The sequence below is a fragment of the Oryctolagus cuniculus genome, chromosome 8 (genome assembly GCF_051225735.1).
Source record: "Oryctolagus cuniculus isolate XC-2025 breed Fujian yellow rabbit chromosome 8, ASM5122573v1, whole genome shotgun sequence".
Taxonomy (NCBI): Eukaryota; Metazoa; Chordata; class Mammalia; order Lagomorpha; family Leporidae; genus Oryctolagus; species Oryctolagus cuniculus.
In genome coordinates, this window is record NC_142874.1 from 39766697 (window position 1) to 39787744 (window position 21048).

General features: G+C 44.0%; 1 protein-coding gene across 7 annotated transcripts in view; it reads left to right on the top strand.

The window, feature by feature from the left end:
- The window catches only part of LOC127483248 (uncharacterized), a 99074-nt gene that overhangs the window by 46991 nt on the left and 31035 nt on the right, over positions 1–21048 (top strand). The window contains exon 4 of one of the 7 annotated variants that reach the window (XR_016211851.1): positions 20057–20520. The exons of 5 other annotated variants lie outside the window; for them this stretch is intronic. The gene's annotated coding sequence lies outside the window, so the exon portion shown is untranslated. Of the gene's footprint in view, positions 1–20056; positions 20521–21048 lie in introns of those variants that run through there. One more of the 7 variants, XR_016211849.1, reaches the window with a different exon arrangement.

The following is a 21048-nucleotide window of genomic DNA, read 5'->3' on the forward strand; positions in this document are numbered from 1 at the left end:
TTGTCCCAGAGACCTTCTCCTATTTTCCATACCCTGTCTCATCTAGATTTATCAAGGGGAAAAAGGAATGTATTGCTTTGGCCTGAAAGCATCCTTGCTGAGTCCCTGCTCCAACAGAGAACCTAGTATTTGAAACAAATCGGCCCATCTCAGTTTGTAGGTCTGAACAGATCAGATGATCTCCCAGAGGACACTTTCGCAGTTGTTTGTGCTCACGCAGTGACTGAAAGCTTCACTTAGCTGCACACCGTGAGCATTAGTAAGTAATGAAAGGAAGTAGAACAGGCTTTTGTGCTGGAGTGCTCCCATCCTCACCTATCTCAGACACCTGTAAAATATTCATTGTAGAGGATGCCTCCTCAGACAGGTCTTTCCAACGACTAACCTGTGAGGTTTCTCTGAGTGCCTGGGGAAGCTTGAAGTTTGTCCTTGAATCCTGGTAGTTTTGAACATGATTCTTACACGTATTCCATGGTTAATTTTGTGTCATACTCATCATTGAAATTTGAAATTAGGGGGGTGCTTGAGGCATCTACTCAGATACCCTTCTGCCTAGCCTACAAAGGAGAAAACAGAGTTGGGATGGGAGCCCAGAGCAGGCTGAATTGAGATACTTTTTAGTTTAACTTCCCTCTCGAGGAAAGAATTTCTATCTCTGTGTCTTCCAAGTCAAATCAGTTCTACTTTTCCTGTCCTTGACATTCCCATTCCTCTTTGACCAGAGCTGGTGGACCAAAGTTAAGTGAAATGACAGAGGCGTTTCCATGTAACTCAGAGTTGAACCCAAGGATGTATCCTAACTGGAGGCAGAAAGGAAATATTATTGGCGATGTTCAAGAGGCCCTTGGTGAATGCTGTGTATGTCATTTTCCTGATTCATTTCCTGACAAGCAGTCAATGCTGCGAACATGCCCACTTCTTGCATTTTATCTGCTTTTTCTTCATACAAGCAAACCTGTAAAGGACTGTCATTCCAACAAGAGTATTTTTGTAACATCTTTATTGAGATATAAATCACATACCATACAAGACACTCGTTCAGAGTGCACAATTCAGTACTATTTATTATATTCTTAGAGATTTACAATCATTACCATGATCAATTATGGAACATTTTCATTACCCCAAAAGAAATCCTGTACCTGTTAGTTCCCAACACCTCTCTGTCCTTCCTCCCCCAACCATTAATCTATTTCCTGTTTTTATAGATTTACCTATTCTGGATATTCCATTTAAAAGGATCATATATTATGTAGTTTTTAGTGACTGGCTGTTTTTTCAATTTGCATATATTAACTTTCATCCATGCTATATCATGAATCTACTTAATTCATTTTTATGGCCATATTATATTTCATCATGTGGACATACCACAGTTTCTCCATTCATCAGTAGATGGATGTTCAAGCTATTATATATAATGTTGCTAAGGATAGTCACATATAATTTTTTTTGTGGAGGCATGTTTTTATTTCTCTTGAGTATATGCTTGGCACTAGAATTTCTGGGTTAAATGCTAACCACGTTTAACTTTTTAATAAATGATTATTTTTACTTTATTTGAAAGGTAAACAGAGGTAGAGACTTGCCATATGCTGGTTCACTCCCCAAATGCTCATAACAGCCAGGGGTTGGCCAGGCCACGCCAGAGCCTGGTCCTTAATCAGAGTCTCCCACATGGGTGGCAGGGACACAAGTCCTTGAGCAATCATCTGCTGCCTGCCAGGGTGTGCATTAGCAGGAAGCTGGTTTGGAGTTGGAGTAGCTGAGATTCAAACCAGACTCTTTGATATGGGGTGCAGGTGTTCCACGTGGCATTCCAACTGCTGGGCCAGAGCCAGCCCCTATGACCTTCTGAGATGCTTCTATAATTTTTTTCCAAGGTGACTATACCATTGTACACTCCACTTGGCAGTGTGTGAGGGTTCTAATTTCTTCCCATCCTTGCTAACACTTATCATCTGTCTTCTGGACTAATGTCATCCAAATGATGCGAGACTGTATCTCACTGTGGTTTTGATTTGCATTACTAATGATGGCTAGCACTGTTTCATATACTTATTGGCCACTTAGATAATAATATCTTTAGGTAGAAAAATGCATGTCATTGGTGAGTCAGATAGAAAGATTTGTAGCAAGGATTGTTACTAGATTAACAGCTGGCTGGAGGAAATACACAAAGATTACATTTTATGTGGCAATTATGACTCGTGTATTAAAAATGTTAGAAGAGATAAGAATGTGTATAATCCTATGTGCATATGTATACATATATTTCATATGTATAAAAACACACCAAAAATGTCTGTATTTAAAAGTATATACAAGCAGCCGGCGCCGTGGCTCAATAGGCTAATCCTCCACCTTGCGGCGCCGGCACACCGGGTTCTAGTCCCGGTTGGGGCGCCGGATTCTGTCCCGGTTGCCCCTCTTCCAGGCCAGCTCTCTGCTATGGCCAGGGAGTGCAGTGGAGGATGGCCCAGGTGCTTGGGCCCTGCACCCCATGGGAGACCAGGAAAAGCACCTGGATCCTGGCTCCTGCCATCGGATCAGCATGGTGCGCCGGCTGCAGCGGCGGCCATTGGAGGGTGAACCAACGGCAAAGGAAGACCTTTCTCTCTCTGTCTCTCTCTCTCACTGTCCACTCTGCCTGTCAAAAATAAAAAAAATAAAAAAAAGTATATACAAGAGTGCATTCATGTATATGTTTATGTATAGATATAAAATTACCTATTGCTTACCTTCCAAAGGGCGGATTGAAGCAATAATAGGGGAGTATGAATTCATTCATCTGTTGAGTTATCTCTTGCCATGTTCAAAGCATTATTTCCACCTCATAGAGTCACTAAATGACAGATAGGCTGCATAACTCTCAGACAAGTAACCGGAAACACCTTACAGCACACCTGTCATCGTATACTCTTTTCTTTTGTAAAGAATATTTATTTCTTTGGAAGGTGGGGGTGGGGAGAGCGAGAATACATTCATATCTGCTGGTTAACCCCCTAAATGTATGCACCATATGGGACTGGGCCAAACAGAAGCTAGGAGCTCGGTCTCCCATGTGGGTCACAGGGGCCAAGGTGCTTGAGTACTGCTGCCTCCCAGGATCTGCATTAGCAGGAAGGTAAGATTGGGAGTGCAGCTGGGACTTGAGCCTAGGCTGTTTGTTATGGGGCATGGGCATTCTGAAGATGCACCTTGGCCTCTGTGCCCTGACACTCTCTTTATCGTCTTTAACGTAGACTACAGAATTCTGCAGTAGATGGAATGACTGGTCCAGTTACATTCAGCTGATGTTATGGGTTCCTAAGTAATTCATTTTTTTTTTTCAAAATGCAATTTCATTTTTACTACTACAACCCTAGATTGGGCATACTTCACACATGTGCTAATGCTTTACTTGTCCTCAGAACTCTAGACTTTACACTAGAGTTCTAAGAAAACTGTTCTTATAAAACAAAACAATAAAACCCTAAATTTTATCATCTCATCCTTCTGCTCAAAAGATTAAAGGACTCCTTTTTCTTATTTCATGAAGTCTAAATTATCTGCCACGTTTAAAATTCCCTTTTGCTATGCCTGTCTTGCTTCCATTGAGCTACTTATTCATTCAATATATATTTTTGATTGATTTATTTGAAAGGCAGAATTATGGAGAGAAGGAGGGAGAGACAGATATTCCATTTACTGGTTTACTTCCCAAGTGGCCACAGTGGCCAGATCTGGGCCAGGCTGAAGCCAGAAACCAGAACTCCATCTGGGTCTCCCATCTAAGTGATAGGGGTCCCAGTAGTTAAACTGTTTTCCTCTGCCTTCCCAGGAGCATTGGCAGGAAGTGGATTGGAAGCAGAGTAGCTGGGACTCCAAGTTGGCACTCTGATATGGGATGCTGGCATTTCAGCTAGTATTTTGTTGAGGATTTTTGCATCTGTGTTCATCAGGGATATTGACCTATTGTTCTCTTTCTCTGTTGTATATTTTTCTGGTTTAGGAATTAAGGTGATGCTGGCCTCATAGAAGGAGTCTGAGAGTTTTCCCTCCCTTTCAGTTGTTTTAAATAGCTTGAGAAGAATTGGAATTATTTCTCCTATAAATGCTTGGTAGAATTCTGTAGTGAAGCCATCCAGTCCTGTGATTTTCTTTTTAGGAGAGTCTTTATTACTGATTCAATATCCATCTTTGTTATTGGTCTATTTAGGTTTTTTTATGTTCATGACTCAATTTCTCTAGATATTATGTATTCAGGAATCTATGTGTTTCTTCTAGATTTTCCAATTATTGGCATATAGCTCATTGTAGAATTCCTAATGATTCTTCTTATTTCTGTGGTATCTGTTGCTACATTTCCTTTTTCATCTCTGATTTTATTGATTTGGAGTCTTCTCCCTCTTTTTTGGGGGGGGGGCAGTACGGTCAATGGTGTATCAATTTCATTTTTTCAAAAAACCAGCCCTTCATTTTACTACTCTTTTGTATTGTTTATTTTGTTTCAATTTTATTTATTTCTTCTCTAATTTTAATTATTTCTTTCTTCCTAATTTTGGGTTTGGTTTGTTCTTTTTCTAGGTTGTTGGGATGCATTGATAACTCATTCATTTGATGCCTTTCAGTTTCTTGATGTAGGCTCCAATTCCTATAAACTTCCCTCTTAACACTGCTTTAGCTGTATCCCATAAGTTTTGATATGTTGTATTGTCATCTTCATTCATTTCCAGGAATATGTTGATTTCTGTTTTGATTTCTTCCATGACCCACTGTTCATTCAAGATCATGTTATTCAGTCTCCATGCATTTGCATATGTTCTAGAGATTCCAGCTTCATTCCATTGTAGTCAGAAAAGATGGGTGGTATGATTTCAATTTAAATAAAACTCTCTGCTCTATTCCCATGACAGAAATAATTCTTCTTAAAGTTACTTATTATTTTCACTTTATTCAAAAGACAGGAAGAGAGAGACACAGAGACAATGAGAGATCTTCTATCTGCCAATTCACTCCCCAAAATGTTCGCCACAGTAAGGCTGGCCAGGCCAAAATTGGGAGCCAAGAATTTCATTTGGGTCTCCCACATGGCTGGCAGGGATCCAAGTGCTTGAACCATGCTTCCTAGGTTTGCATCATCAGAAAGCTGGATTACAAGCAGAAGAGCTGGGACTCAAACCACTCAAACCACTCATCCCACTCTGACGTGGGATGCAGGTTTCCCAGGTGCTGTCTTAGTGGTGCCAAATGCCTGCCTCTGAAATAAGTCTTTACAGAGACAGAGGAGAGACAGGGATCTTTTATTTGCTGTTTACCTCACAGACATCTGCAACAGCTGGGGCTGGGCCAGGAACTTCATCTGGGTGGCAAGGGCCCAAGTACCTGAACCATCTTTTACTGCTTTTCTGGGTGCATTAGCAGGGAGCTCGATGGGAAGTGGAGCAACTGGGACTTGAACCAGTGCCCCTATGGGATGCTGGTGTTTCAGGTGGTGGCTTAACTTGCTACACCACAACACCAGCCCCCACAAACTAACTCTCATCTTACTTCAGCTTTTCACAAGTACGATACATGTTCATTGTGGAAATTAAAAAAAAATATATCTGAGAGAAATGTAAGAGAGGAAAACCATTACTATATAAAATGTTAAAGTTAGGTAAAAAAGATAGTTTCTGGTATCCAGAATCAAAAATATCACATGGGTGACTGAGCTGATTTTTGAGCCATGTTCTGCCTTAAACCAAAGCTCAAGTTTATGCTACCATGCAACTACCTACCCATCTTACTAGATTTTTAATGTCAAAAACTAAAACTGATGCTTTTTCTCCATGTTAGCCAATAGCAACAACCATTGATTTTAGAAACGTTACTCTTAAAGCAGTGACTATTTGAATTCTTCAAATAGTCAAAATTCCTCATCAAGTATTCTACTCATTCCCTCATTCATTCATTTATACAGTTTTATTTAATAAATATTTACTGTATGTCAGAAAAATCAGGGAGGGGCTAGTGCTGTGGCATAATGGGTTAAACCTCCTCCTGCAGTGCCAACATCCCATATGGGTGCTGGTTCAAGTCCTGGCTGCTCCACTTCTGATCATCTCCTGCTAATGCTCCTGGTGAAGCAGTGGAGTATGGCCCAAGTCCTTGGGACTCTGGACCCTCAAAGGAGACCCAGGAGGATCTCCTGGCTCCTGGCTTCAGAATGGACCAGCTCTCTCTCTTTCTCTGTAGCTCTGACTTTCAAATGGATAAATAAATCTTTAAAAGAAAAAAGGAAGTTAATATTCCTCGCAATTCCACCATCCAATAACATTGCTAATGTTTGCATGGATGCCCTACAAAAATGCTGGTCTGAATCACAAAAAAAATTATAGAGAAAGGTCATGAACAGTGGTTTAAGGTTTCTGTGAACTTGGGTATTGTTACTTCCCTTCTACCTTGCAGACTGTCTTTTCATCATGTAAGTAACAGGGAAGTGTTCTGGCTTCCCATAGGAGCCAACTCACCAGCAGGCCTCTGGCCCTTTGTCACTAGTACCACGAAGAGGACATCTGTTTAAGTGCTGGACAACCTTAGAGTCAGGAGGATCTTTTTTTATATGGTCTGTGCTTGTTAGAAAATACTTAGCTTGTGGCCAACTTTATGGTTAAATAAAAACGCATGCAGGAACTAGATAAATGCCAGCAACTCAAGATCCAGAGTGTGCCAGCGTAGAGACTATATTAAGAAATCAGTCGGGGACATTTTAACTCAGAAGACCCCTGGACGATACGTCATTGCCTCCAGGTCCCGCACATTAGCAGGATTGTACATGTTTATTTTCTTATGACTGAGTTTTTAAATGATGTTTAGCAGAAACAGCTCAGCATCTGTCACTGCTGTTGGAGTTGGGACATGGGAAACCCTGCCCAGTTCAAGAGAGCTTCTTAGTAGCTGTGTGGAGAAAGTTCTGAGAAACATATCTCCCAGGGAGGTTTGTTAGCTGGAGATACAGCATCTTATTTTGAACCATGATCCTTTGAAACGTTTCTGTTTGCCATCTAAACTCATGACAGCCTTCATCTGCCCATGGGCTGGGAAGGAACTGGCCAGAAAAGATCACAGAAGACTATGAAATATGCTTGTGGTCAGTTATTACAAAGCTGGGTTCCTCGTGGGTGAAGTCGTAGGTGGCATGACTTGCGAAATGCCTACAGGATGAGTTTACTTGGCACTATTTCCTCCATGGCCCCGTGTAGAGGGGGTAAAAATTACATGCTTAAAAATCACCCACTTTCCTGGAGACTCCTGAGAAACACATCTCCCAGGGAGGGGTAGAAAGTTGAAACTATATGGCAATGGACTTCTATGTCTTCCTGTGGGGGGCTGTCACCATCTGCTTATGGAAGCTTTTGTCTGCATCCCTGCTACAAAGGCAATGCATGTAAGCTCCACAAGATCAAGGTCCCTTCTATTGGGCCCACTTGTGTGTCTCTTGGGTAGGTCTGGTGCAGGGAGTTCTTAGTAAATATTAACTCAGTAAAGAGGAGGAAGGTGGAAATATTCAAGTTCAGGGTGTGGACTGACTCATGTAACATTCTGGAGAAGAAAAGCATAGAAAACTCTTAACTTTTTTTTTTTTTAGATTTTATTTATTTATTTGAGAATCAGAGTTACAGACTGAGAGGAAGAGACTGAGAAAGGTCTTCCATCCATTATTTCACTCCCCAAATGGCCACAATGGCTAGAGCTGAGCAGTTCCAAAGCCAGGAGCCAGGAGCTTCTTCTGGGTCTCCCATGTGGGTGCAGGGGCCCAAGTACTGCTTTCCCAGGCCATTAGCAGAGAGCTGGATCAGAAGAGGAGGAGCCAGGACATGGACCAGCACTCATATGGGATGCTTAGCCCACTACGCCGTAGTGCAGGCCCCAACTCTTGACATTTGTGTTTTGTCATTGTCCCTGCTCAGCTCAACTCCTCTCACTTTCCACTAACTTCATTTTTATAATTCTGCCACTTGACTGGGAAAGAGACAAAATGTTAGCTTCCATTTGACATTTTCCTCTGCTTTCAAGAATTGGGAACAAGGGCAGGTATTTGGCCTAGCAGTAGAGATACTTGTGTTGCTTGTTGGAGTGTCTGGGTTCAAGTCCCACCTCTAGCTCTTGACTCCTGCTTCCTACAAATGCAGAACTTGGGAGGCAGTGGTGATACCTCACGTAGTCAGGTCCTTGCTACCCACAGAGACTTGGACTGAGGGCCATTGTGATCGAGTGGGGGAAGGAACCAGTAGATGGGAGTGTGCATTTACAAGTTGGCCCTCTGCACCCAATGTTTAGCTGACTGCTGGTTGAAAAATATTTGAAAAAATCCTCGCTACACTGAATGTATATAGTCTTCCCTGTTGTCATTGTTCCTAAAACAATACAGGGAAGCAACACTTCCCATAGCGTTTACATTGTCTTAGGTATTACAGGTAACCTAGCGATGATGTGAAGTTAATAGAAAGATGTGCACGAGTTATGTGAAAACACTACACCATTTTATATGAGGGACTTCAGATCCAGGGATTTTGGTATCCATGGGGGAATCTTGGAACCAACTCCTCCTGGTCATGAAGCAGTGACTGCCCTGGGTGCTAAGGGTATTCCCTGTCACTTCTCACTCGTGGGAGGTGACCAGTGCAAGTCCTTCTCTTGTTACTTTCCTGGCACTCTGTTTCAACTTACTTTTTTTCTATACTTCTGGATAACTTGCACACATCTTCAGGCACTGCTCTTAGCAAATCCTACTTGAGGAAGTTTTTTCTGGAAGTGAATTCCCTTAAGCTCTGAGTCCATGGGCTCCATGGTCTTTGCATATCTTCAGGTTCCTGTAGGTGTGATCTCAAAAGACAATGCTCGCCTCCCTGCGGACTTTATAGAACACTCATGGAAGGCTTTTTGCTGTTTAAAAAATAATGTATATTTTGATGATCCAAGTGGCATTGTCAAAAATATGTAGAATTTCCATAGAGTTCTTTGTTTTGTCCAACCCTAGGTGGGCCCTTTGTGAAAATTTTAGGTTCCCTCTGCTTCTCATTTAAACCAGAAGACACTAAACTGACATTTGAAGCCAGGCCACTAGACGTTGGGTTCAGGGCAGCAATCAGGGCCTAGCTGGGTTGAATTAGCACTGGCTGAGCAGGAGGAGGTCAAAAGTGCAGTTAGGAGCTAAGACACCAAGGGGGCAGGGAGGCCCTGAAAACAGTGCGATTCGCTGCTCCAGATAGCGGCACCGTCCCCAGAAATGACATGTGTGGGTTGAAGTAATAAACAGTGCTCAGATCTGGAATTCCAGGCAGCCACAAACCTATCAACCTAAATGTGAAGTGGCACTGCTAACAGCAGATCTATAATTACATCTTATTTTATTAGCTGCAAAGGGTAATTGCATCCAGAAAATTCTCAATGCAAATGTATGCTACAGAGATAATGTATATGTCGCTGGGAGACAGCAATGTGGCAGAGAAGTCTCCGTAATGCTAAGTGACTTCCTAGCACTCATCGCTGATCGAGCACCATCTGGGCTGGAGGGAGGCAGGGCAAGAGGAGCTGCCAGAAGTCAGGCTGTCGGAATCCTCCCTGGACTCTCAAATCTTTTAATCTCTCAACTCTCTGCCCTTCAGTGTCTGGAGGGAGGGGAAAGGCTTTGGAAAATGGCAGGCAGGCAGGCAGGCACATTCTTGGGACTGGATGCTTAGGCAGCTGGTTTTGGTAGAGCTGAGGTTTGGGCCAGGCCTGGTGCACGCACCATTGGCAAAGTGATAATCAGAACCTACCCGTCCAAGACAGCCGGCTCCACTCTGAAGGGATGTTGACTGCCATGGCCTTCTCCATCTAAGCTAAGGCATCCAGATGCAACGATTAACGTAATTGTTTTAAGCTCTGGTTTTAGGGGCTAAAAGATGTAGGAGATCAAACTCCATATTTGTGAATATTAGAATTTTCTGGTCTTATGATTGAACTAAACTGAAATGTCCTCATTACTGAGATAGATATCAAATAGAAAGCAGGGGGTTGTGGCCTCACGTAGAAGAGTTCGGAACATGTTGTTAAGGATGAAATTAACCAGAATCTCAAAATACTCATATCTCTAGTTGAAAAATCATAAATAGCTTTCAAACATTTTTCTTATAAATAGAGGTTTTGGGGGATGGTTATTTGGCATGAAGGCTAAGATGGCAGTTGGGATGTCCATACCCCATATTGGACTGCCTGGGTCCATACCTGGCTCACCTCCTAATGCCAGCTTCCTGCTAACGTATTGCCCAGGAGGCAGCAGGTGATGGCTCAAGCACTTGCACTCTGATGTGCCAGCCACATTGAGACCTGGATTGAGTTCTTGGCTTCCAGCTTTGGTCTGGCCCAGCCCTGGCTCTTGCAGCCACTTTGGAAAATAAACTCGTAGATGGGAGATCTCTGTCTCTCTTTTCAAATGAATAAAATAAAAATTTGAAAAAATGGAAGTTTTTACTACCATAGTTTTTGTTTATCGTTATTTATTTTGTCATTTCAGAAACCCATCTAATGGTGACTCTTCACTTTTATTTCTTTTTAAAGATTTACTTAATTTACATGAAAGGCACAGTTACAGAGAGTGAAATGAACAGACAGAGAGTGATATTCCAGTTTCTGGTTCACTCACCAAATGGCCGCAACAGTTAGGGCTGGGCCAGGCTGAAGCCAGCAGCCAGGAGCTTCATCCGGGTCTCCCACGTGGGTGTGTGGACCCAAGTGCTTGATCCCTCCTCTGCTGCTTTCCCAGGCCATTAGAGGGAGATGGATCAGAAGCAGAGCACCCAGGACTTGAAATGGTACCCACAGGGATGCTGGCATTGTAGGTGGCAGCTTAACACGCAATGCCATAGCGCTGGCCCCTATTTTTATTCATTTAAAGATTTATTTTTTCATTCACTTGAAGGGCAAATTAAACTACCTCCCTGGCCTGAAGACTACTGTAGCCTGCCCCATCAGGCCCCATTCCCACTCCCTGCTCTCTCCCCAGCCTGCTGCAATCCATCTTCTCCCTGAGCATGTCACTGGAATTGCCCTGACTGATGTCAGCCATGGCCTCTAATTACCAAAGCCAGGGGCTTGTTTCAGCCTCTGTCATTCTCTCTTTACCTTTTTTTTTTTTTTTAAAGATTTATTTATTTTACTTGAAAGAGTTACACAGAAAGAGGAGAGGCAGAGAGAGTAAGGTCTTCCATTCAATGGTTCACTCCCCAATTGACCAATTGACCACAACGGCCAGAACTGTGCCAATCTGAAGCCAGGAGCCAGGAGCTTCTTCCGGGTCTTCCATGTGGGTGCAGGGGCCCATGGACTTGGGCCATCTTCCACTGCTTTCCCAGGCCATAGCAGAGAGCTGGATGGGAAGTGGAGCAGCCGGGACTTGAATTGTCACCCATATGGGATACCGGAGCTTCAGACCAGGGTGTTAACCTGCTGTGCCACAGCGCTGGCCCCTCTCTCTTTACCTTTTATCACACTTTATCAACACTTCCTTATCCCTGTACAGTCCATGCAGGCCCCATCTCTTGCCTCGAGACTTCCCAGGACTCCAAGGTGGGTTAATTGCCCCTCTGAGCCAGGTCTCTGATGCCATCCTGTGCTTGTCCCCACTCTTCTTCTAAATATGCCAGCACCACTCTCACTTATGCAGCCTGCCTTCCCCAGTGAAGGTCAGAGTCAGAGTCCTTGCCTCATTCACTTTGTAATACAGTGCCCACGACAGTAACTGGCATGGTCATTATTTAATAAACAAACAGCTATTAATAAAGAGATCCATGAATAGTTGAGTTAACCAAGAATTAAGCACCTTTTAAGTTTTTTTTCTTTTAAACAGGATGGTCCAAACTTCTTACAGTTGCTTTTTTTTTTCCAAAAACCTTTTATTTAAAGTATACAAACATCATGCATTTCATAAATACAACTTTAGGAACATAGTGATTCTTCCCAACATACCTGCCCTCCCACCCACACTCCTGCCATTCTTCTCCTCCCTGTCCTATTCCCATTCTTATTTTTTACTAAGGTCTATTTTCCATGAACTTTATACATATAATATTAACTCTATTACAAGTAAAGAGTTCAACAAATAGTAGGAAAAGAAAAGCGTTCCTCAATAGTTGAGATAAGAGCTTTTCAAGACATTGCATCTCGAAGTGTCAGTGTCAATGTTATAGATTACGTTTTAGGGGCTCTATCAGGGAGAACATATAGTGTTTGTCTTTTTGGGACTGGCTTATTTCACTAAGTATGATGTTTTCCATTTCCATCCATTTGTTGCAAGTGACAGGATTTAATTTTTTTTTACCACTGTGTAGTATTCCATGGTGTACATATCCCATAATTTCTTTATCCAGTCTTCAGTTAATGGGTATTTGGGTTGATTCCACATCTTAGCTATTGTGAATTGAGATGTAATAAACACGGAGGTTTATAAAGATAACTCTTTCATCTGCTGATTTCATTTCCCTTGGGTAAACTCCCAGGAGTGAGGTGGCTGGGTCAGAAAGTAGGTCTATATTCAGATTTCTGAGATATCTCCATTCTGTCTTCCACAGTGACTGTACCAGTTTACATTCCTACCAGCAGTGGATTAGGGTACCTTTTCCCCCACATCCTTGCCAGCATTTGTTATTTGTTGATTTCTGTATGAAAGCCGTTCCAATGGGAGTGAGGTGAAACCTCATTGTGGTTTTGATTTGCATTGCACTGATGGCTAGTGATCCTGAGCATTTTTTTTATGTGTCTGTTGGCCATTTGGATTTCCACTTCTGAAAAATGCCTGTTTAAGTCCTCTGCCCATTTCTTAACTGGGTTGTTTGTTTTGTTGTTGTGGAGTTTCTTGAGCTGTTTATATATTCTGGTTATTAATTCTTTATTAGTTGCATAGTTTGCAAATAATTTCTCCCATTCTGTTGGCTGCCTCTTCACTTCACTGAGTATTTCTTTTGTAGTGCAGAAGCTTCTCAATTTGATGTAACCCCCATTTGTCAAGCTTGACATTGATTGCCTGTGCTTCTGGGGTCTTTTCCAAGAACTCATTGCCTATGACAATGTCTTGCATGGTTTCCATAATGTTCTCTAATAATTTGATGGTATCAGGTGTAGATTTAGATCTTTGATCCATGTTGAGTGGATTTTTGTATAAGGTGTCAAAGATTAGTTGGTTGTAGAGGCATGAATTGATTTCTGGCACTTCTTTTCTATTCCATTGGTCCATTCATCTGTTTTTATACCAGTACCAGGATGTTTTGATTATGACTGCCCAGTTGTATGTCTTAAAATCTGGTGCTGTGATGCCTTTGGCTTTGTTTTTGTTGTCTAAGATTGCTTTAGCTCTTCGGGGTCTCCTGTGTTTCCATATGAATTTCAGCATCATTTTTTCTCTATCTGAGAATGTCCTTGGGGTTCCTGGTTCCTGGCTTTGATGTGGCACTGACTGTTGTTGCCATTTGAGGAGTGAACCAGTGGACAGAACATTCTCTCTCCTTACTCTCTCATTCTCTCTCTCTTACCCTTTCAAACAAACCTAATTTTTTCAAAAATATGTGAATTCTAGAGGCAGGCATTTGCTGCAGTGGTTAAGATGCTGCTTAGAATGCTTGCATCCCATATCTGAGTGTCCTGACTCTGCTTCCGATTCCAGCACCCTGGCAGGCAGCAGGTGATGGGTCAATTAACGGAGTCACAGCCACCCCATGTAGGAGATCAAGACTGAGGTCCAGGCTCCTAGTGTTGGCCTTGCCCTGCCTCAGCTGTTGTATTCTGGGGAGTGAACCAGCAGGTGAAAGATCTCCCTCTGTTTGTCTTTGACTCTCTGCCTTTCCAATAAAGATAAATGAATAAAAAATAAAAATGTAGTTTCTAAGAGAGGGCCTCTGGTGCAGCTGTTAAGATAGCACTTGAGAGCTCACATCCTATAGTGGAGTGCCTAGGTTCACAACCTGGCTGTGCCCCTGATTTCAGCTTCATGCCAGTGCTCATTCTGGGAGGCAGCAAGTGATGGCTCCAACAGTTGAGTGCTACCCACATGAGAAACCTGGGTTGAGTCTGGGCTCTTGACTTCTAGTCTAGCCCCAGCTGTTGTGTCTGGAGAGTGAACCAGCATTTTGAGCTCTGCTGTTCTGGTGCATGCTAGTAGCACTATCCATCCAACTTCTGAATTGAGGCATCATTACACCCTCCTCTTTGATGCCAGGTTTACCTGGATCTTCTCTGGTCTTCCTGTATCCTCAGTCAGCCTCCTGCACACACAAATGATTACTAGTCGGAGTCAAACAGAGAGTCCATGATAAAACACTCTATTCTTTTGGCACTTGTGTATGTCTCTTCCTTGTTTCTTTCTGTCATTTTTGTATCCTTGCTTGCCCCGTAGTATAAGGACCCAATTAAGAAAAAAGAAGTACTGTTCTCCATTTTATTTTTAGTCATAAGCTAAGTCAGTAAGCCCTCTCTGGTTCTTGGAGCAACCCAGCGTTTCAGAGAACTTTAAAATGAACAAAGAAAATGTAGTTAATAAGCATGGATACAAGGGAATCAATTTACTAAAATTAAAATCCTGGAGAGATCACAGCACATAACCAGATTTAGGGGATTAAGCATATTATTGTGCTTTTTGCCCTCCAACTACCCATGTTATTTTCCATATTAATGTTTCTCTCCATGGTAGTGCAGGGAGGATGCAGCTGGTACGTGACAATGGCAGAATAAACCTAATCCCAGAGAGTGATTTTCTAAGTCAGCAGTTGTAAACGGTTGCCCAGGAAGCACATGAGACCAGTAGGCATCTCTTGTGTGACTCTTGTGCTAGTGGCTTGGTTTGTTTTCAATCTTTGTCACTATTTCAAAGTTTGGAGATTTCACATAAAAGTCCAGAGTTCTGGCATTTCTTGACCCATGACTGCTGTGGCTGGAGCCCAACAGCTGTTGGAAGGGCAGAGACTCGCCAGGCCGGGGCAGTCTCCACCTGCCACTCCTAACTCATGCTAGAGTATGTGACTGCTGCCTCCTGTTATACCTGAAGGGTTTCCAGATTGGGTGAGGGAGTCTCCTTTCCCCTTATATTCAAGAGACACCGTCAAAAGTCACTCAACACGTGAGGTCCATCCAAACCTGCTTCTCTGGGTGATCTGTGACTGCTCCACTCCCCCATGCTCATGTGCCTGAACCCTGGACTCTTATCACCTGCCTGGCTGTCTCCTATCCCTTCCCCTTCCTCCTTTCCTTTGCTACTGGAAGGTTGCACCATTAAAATACAAATAACCTGAGCCATCACCTGCTGCTTCCCGGGGTGCACATGAGTAGGAAGCTGGATTAGAAGCTGAGGCGGGCTTGATCCCAGAACCCTAATACAGGATGCAGGTGTCCCAAACAGGAGCTTAACTGCTGTACCATAATGTCTGCTCTCAGCTTTTACATTTTTAATTCCCAAGTGCTGCTGATGTTCCTGGCCAAGGGACGACCCTTAGAAAACCACTGGTCTAGAATATTTCCACACTTTTCTCCAATGGATGAGACGTCTGAACCATAGTGTTCTTACACGTACTTAAATTCATCAAGTTGTTCGGCTTATAAAGGGCTGATAGATGTTTTTGGATCTGTGGTTTAAAGCTCTGGCAGTAGTTGTGTGAAAGGAGGATTTGCTGGTCCCTGTGGGACAGGTTGACTATTCTGTCCTGGATGCTGCTGTTTCAACTGGGCTGGTCGGCACCAATATCTTACTAGTCTGTTGACTCCCAGCTCCAAGCTTTCCTTCTGTGCAATGCTTTGTGATACAGGTGCTGGGCTTGGACAACAGCCCTTCTGCTTTGCTAGATTCTGCCAATGGGGGGCACTAGAGGGAATCTGCAAGGATGGAGGGGGCGGGATTTGCTCCTGGCTACTTCCTGTCTGTATTGCTCCAGAAATGGTGATTCATTCTGACAGTGGCAACTGCATGCATTTCCAGCGTCTCCTCCCACTTTGAGAATGACGCTTGTGGCATCCCTTCAGGGAGACGGTCCCAGGAAGCTGGTGCTGTTTCCTTCGGAGATCTGGATTCCTGCGCCGCAGGCTTCCTCCTCCAACCCCAGCCAGGCAGTACCTTTGCCTGGAAGTCTGGGTCCTCACGTCACAGGGCTGCTCTTCTAGGCTTCCAGTTTCTAAAAATCCAGTTGCTTTTCTGTGTTCCTCTAGTCTGATGGGATGTTTCCGCCTCCTGCGGTAACTCACTCTTTCTCTCTCTCTCTTTCTTTCTTTCTTCCTTTCTTCCTTTCTTCCTTTCTTCCTCCCTCCCTCCCTCCCTCCCTCCTTTCTTTCGTTCGTTCGTTCTTCTTTTTTTTTTTAGAGATTTATTTATTTATTTGAAAGAGTTAGAGAGAGAGGTCTTCCATCTGCTGGTTCATTCCCCAAATGGCTGCAGCAGCTGGAATTGGGCCGAGCTGGAGCCAGGAGCTTCTTCTGGGTCTCTCACGTGAGTACAGGGGCCCAAGGACTTAGGCCATCTTCCTCTACTAGCCCAGCGGCATTATCAGGGTGCTGGATCAAAAGTGAAAAAGCCGGGACATGAACCTGCGCCCATACGGAATGCTGGAGCCCATACGGGATGCTGGCGCCACAGGCACAGCGCCGGCCCTAGGAAGTGTTTCTCTGATCCCTGAGGCTTCCCTTTTGCCCCCAGTACTGTTCGTACAATCTCCTGCAGAAGAGCTCTCTGCTTAAAGAGCAACTGATAATTTTTTATTTTGCTTTTTCGGTTGCACCTGAAGAATATTCCAGTGAATATGACCAGTGATGCTAGACGACACTGCAGACACTGCCTTGAAATTCCACAGTGTGTGCTTCAAAAGTCACTCAGGAAGCACAGAAACTGCCCTGTTCCCCTGGCTGTAATTCCGTGCATCTCTTGAGGCAGAATCGGAATCACCTGGGGTGTTTAGTAAAAATGCGGAAATGCAGATGCTGGGGGCCCGGATGTGGCACAGAGGGTTAAGCTGCTGCCTGCAACGTGTGAATGCTAGTTCAAGTCCTGTCTACTCCATTTCTGATCCAGCTCCCTGGTAATGCACCTGGGAAAAAGTAGCAGATGATGGCCCAAGTACTTGGGCTCCTGCCACCCACATGGGAGACCCAGGTGGAGTTCCTGGCTTTGGCCTGGCCTAGCTTGGCCATTGAAGATATTTGTGGAATGAAACAGTGGTTTGAGGATCTCTTTGTCTACATCTTATTCCTACCCTATCACTCTGTTTTTCAAATAATTTTTTTTAATTTATTTTTTAAGTTTTTATTTAGTGGCTGGTGCTGTGGCTCACTTGGTTAATCCTCTGCCTGCTACATGGGCATCCCATATGGGTGCCGGGTTCTAGTCCTGGTTGCTCCTCTTCCAGTCCAGCTCTCTGCTGTGGCCCGGGAGTGCAGTGGAGGATGGCCCAAGTGCTTGGGCCCCTGCAACCCGCATAGGAGACCAGGAGGAAGCACCTGGCTCCTAGCTTCGGATCGGCACAGCGCCGGCCGTAGTGGCCATTTGGGGGGTGAACCAATGGAAGGAAGACCTTTCTCTCTGTCTCTCTGTCTCTCTGTCTCTCTCTCTCACTGTCTATCTGTCAAATGAAAAAGTTTTTATTTAATGAATGCATTTTTCATAGGTACACCTTTAGGAATATAGTGGTTCTTTCTTCCATACCCACCCCAACTCCCATCTCACCTCCCTCTTCCTCTCCCATCTCCTTGGTTCTTTTTTTTAAAGATTTTATTTATTTATTTATTTATTTGAAAGTCAGAGTCACACAGAGAGAAGGAGCGGCAGAGAAAGAGGGAGAGAGGGGTCTTCCATCTTCTGGTTCACTCCCCAGATGGCCACAATGGCCAGAGCTGCACTGATCTGAAGCCAGGATCCAGGAGCATCCTCTGGGTCTCCCACACGGGTGCAGGGGCCCAAAGAGTTGGGCCATCTTCTACTGCTTTCCCAGGCCATAGCAGAGAGCTAGATCGGAAGTGGAGCAGCCGGGACTCCAACTGGCGCCCATATGGGATGTTGGCACTGCAGGCGGCGGCTTTACCCGCTACTATTACCTCATTATGGTTCATTTTTAGTTTGATTTTATTATACAGAGGACCAACTCCATGTTAAGCATAGATTTCGACAGTTTGCGCACACACACACACACACAACACAGAGTACAGTTTGAGAACTGTCAAATATAAGTTGGTTGTAGATATTTGAATTGATTTCTGGGGCTTCCATTCTGTTCCATTTGTCTATCCATCTGTTTTTGTACCAGTACCAGGCTGTTTTGATTATAACTGTCCTGTAGTATGTCTTGAAGTCTGGTATTATAATGCCCCCGGCTTTGTTTTTGTTGTATAAGATTGCTTTAGCTATTCGAGGTCTCCTGTTTCTCCATGTGAATTTCAGCATTATTTTTTCTAGATCTGAGAAGAATATCTTGGTATTTTGATTGGTATAGCATTGAATCTGTAAATTGCTTTTGGAAGAATGGACATTTTGATGATATTGATTCTTCTAATCCATGAACATGGCAGATTTTTCCATTTTTTGGTATCTTCTTCTATTTCTTTCTTTAATATTTTGTAATTCTTGTCATAGAGATCTTTGACATTCTTGGTTAAGTTTATTCCAAGGTACCTGATTGTTTTTGTGGCTATTGTGAATGGGATTGATCTCAGAAGTTCTTTCTCAGGGATGGGGCAGAGAGAGAGAGAGAGAGAGACAGAAATACATACACACACACACACACACACACATCGATCTTCCTTCTGTTGGCTCACTCCCCAAATGTACACAATATCTGGGCTGGGCCAGGCTGAAGCCAGGAGCTGGGAACTCAGTCCAGATCTCCCACATGGGCAGTAGGTAGGGGCTCAGCTACTTGATTTATCACCTGCTGCTTCCATTGGGTGCAAATTAGCAAGAAGCTGGAATTGGGAGTGGAGCTAGAGCTTGAACCAACCCAGGGATGTGGACTCCCAAGTGGACTCTGAATCCACCCATCTTTTGCATTTTATCAAACATTTTAATGTTTGATTCTCCCATCACTTGAATGTTTTCTCCAAAAGTTACCAGGTTGGAAACAATCCCCAAATTCACATGTTAATCACATTTGAAGGTGACGTCTTTGGGAAATAATTAGGATTAGATGAGGTGGTGAGGATGAAGCCATGACCTCATTAATGACCTTTGTCATAAAGGAACAAAGAGGTGAGCTAACACGTTTGCTGTGTCCTCTGTGTGGTGCCCTCTGCCGTGTTATGGTGCAGTAGGAGGACCCTCACTAGATGCCCTTGAACTTCCCAGTGTCCAGATCCAGGAGTGAAGTAGACTTCTTTATAAATTTCCAGGTCTCAGCAAGTTTGTTATAGCAAGAGAAAGTGGAGGGAACAGTTTGCATGGTGGCTGGGGTTAATATCATGTCTCAGTGTGGTGAGAGCACAGTGCCCAGCTGTTTGGCGCAGCACCAGACTGCATGTTGCTGTGAAGGTATATTTTTAAGGTGTGATTAGCATTTAAATCAGCAGACTTTTAAATAGTTCACCCTCCATATTGTGGCTTTGGCTTCATCCAATCAGTTGAGGACCTTTCAGAGCAAAGACGGAGGTTTCTGGAAGAGAAGGAATTTGGCTCAAGACATCAACATAGAAGCCCTGCTGAGTTTCCAGCCTCTTTGGCTCATCCTGCAGAGTCAACTCTTTCTTGAATTTCCAGCCTGCCAGGCTTGCCATATGGATTTTGGGTTTGCCAGCCCCTAGCATCTGGCAGCCAAATCCTTCAGAGTGCACACTGATGGGCTCTCTCTCTCTCTCTCTGCTCTGCCTCCCCCACCTCCTGCTGATTCTGTTTTTCTGGAGTATTACCTTTGGCTTAGGGTTTAGGCATCTGCATTATAATGAGCACCCCAGTTGGTTCTGATGAGCTGGATGGACCATGAGGCTTTCTGGTGAGATTTTTAGGGAGTAGAGAACACTGCAGAAACTGTCAGTGCTTTGGAACAATTGGCTCCTTGGTACATTCATGCAGTAACTACTTCTCATGTACTCACCACAGGCCCAGGAATTGTTCCACGCAGCGGGCATATTGCAGCACACAGACAACTGCAAGCAGCTCTCTCCAGTGCACCAAGGTCTCCCATCAAAGCACTCTTCAGGATGCATCTTCTCCAGTTGTTATAAAGAATGAAGCCTTGGGCCGGCGCCTTGGCTCACTTGGCTAATCCTCCACCTGCGGCGCCAGTACGCCGGGTTTTAGTCCCGGTTGGGGCGCCGGATTCTGTCCCGGTTGCCCCTCTTCCAGTCCAGCTCTCTGCTGTGGCCAGGGAGTACAGTGGAGGATGGCCCAAGTGCTTGGGCCCTGCACCTGCATGGGAGACCAGGAGGAAGCACCTGGTTCCTGGCTTCGGATTGGCGCAGCGCCAGCCGTAGCGGCCATTTGGGGGGTGAACCAATGGAAGGAAGACCTTTCTCTCTATCTCTCTCTCCAACTATGCCTGTCAAAAAAAAAAAAAAAAAAAATGAAGCCTCGGATACATTGAAAGATCTGCAGTGATCTTCTCCATTTTTACAGTCTCGCACCATCATAAATATACCTTTGTGATGACGCTATGCTTTAAGAATGTTTATTTAGCCCTGGAGACGGGTCTCCTGGCATTTATGGGTTAGAACTTTTCTCTTACTTTAACACAATTATTTAAAATTAAATTCAAGGGCCCTTACTATGTGTCGGGGGTATTATTGCAATACCTTTCCCTTGACAGTTTCCAGAGGAAGAGACTCTGTAATAAAGTAACCCTGAGAGCGTAGCATCATTGTTGCAGAGGCTTGTGTGTGGGCTCCTGGTGCTCCATCCAGACACGGGCTGTAGGGGGCAGCGTCTCTATCTAGTGAGTATGAACTGAAGTAAGAGTCCCCTTGCATTGATGGACTTGCGTTGCTTTGTATTAGAAGAGCAGAAGTGAGCTCCAGGTGCCCTACTCTGCACCGTGGGTCCTCGGTGTGGTTTCGGCGAGCTCTTGCTTTCTTGGGTGCCAGACTCGTTGCTGA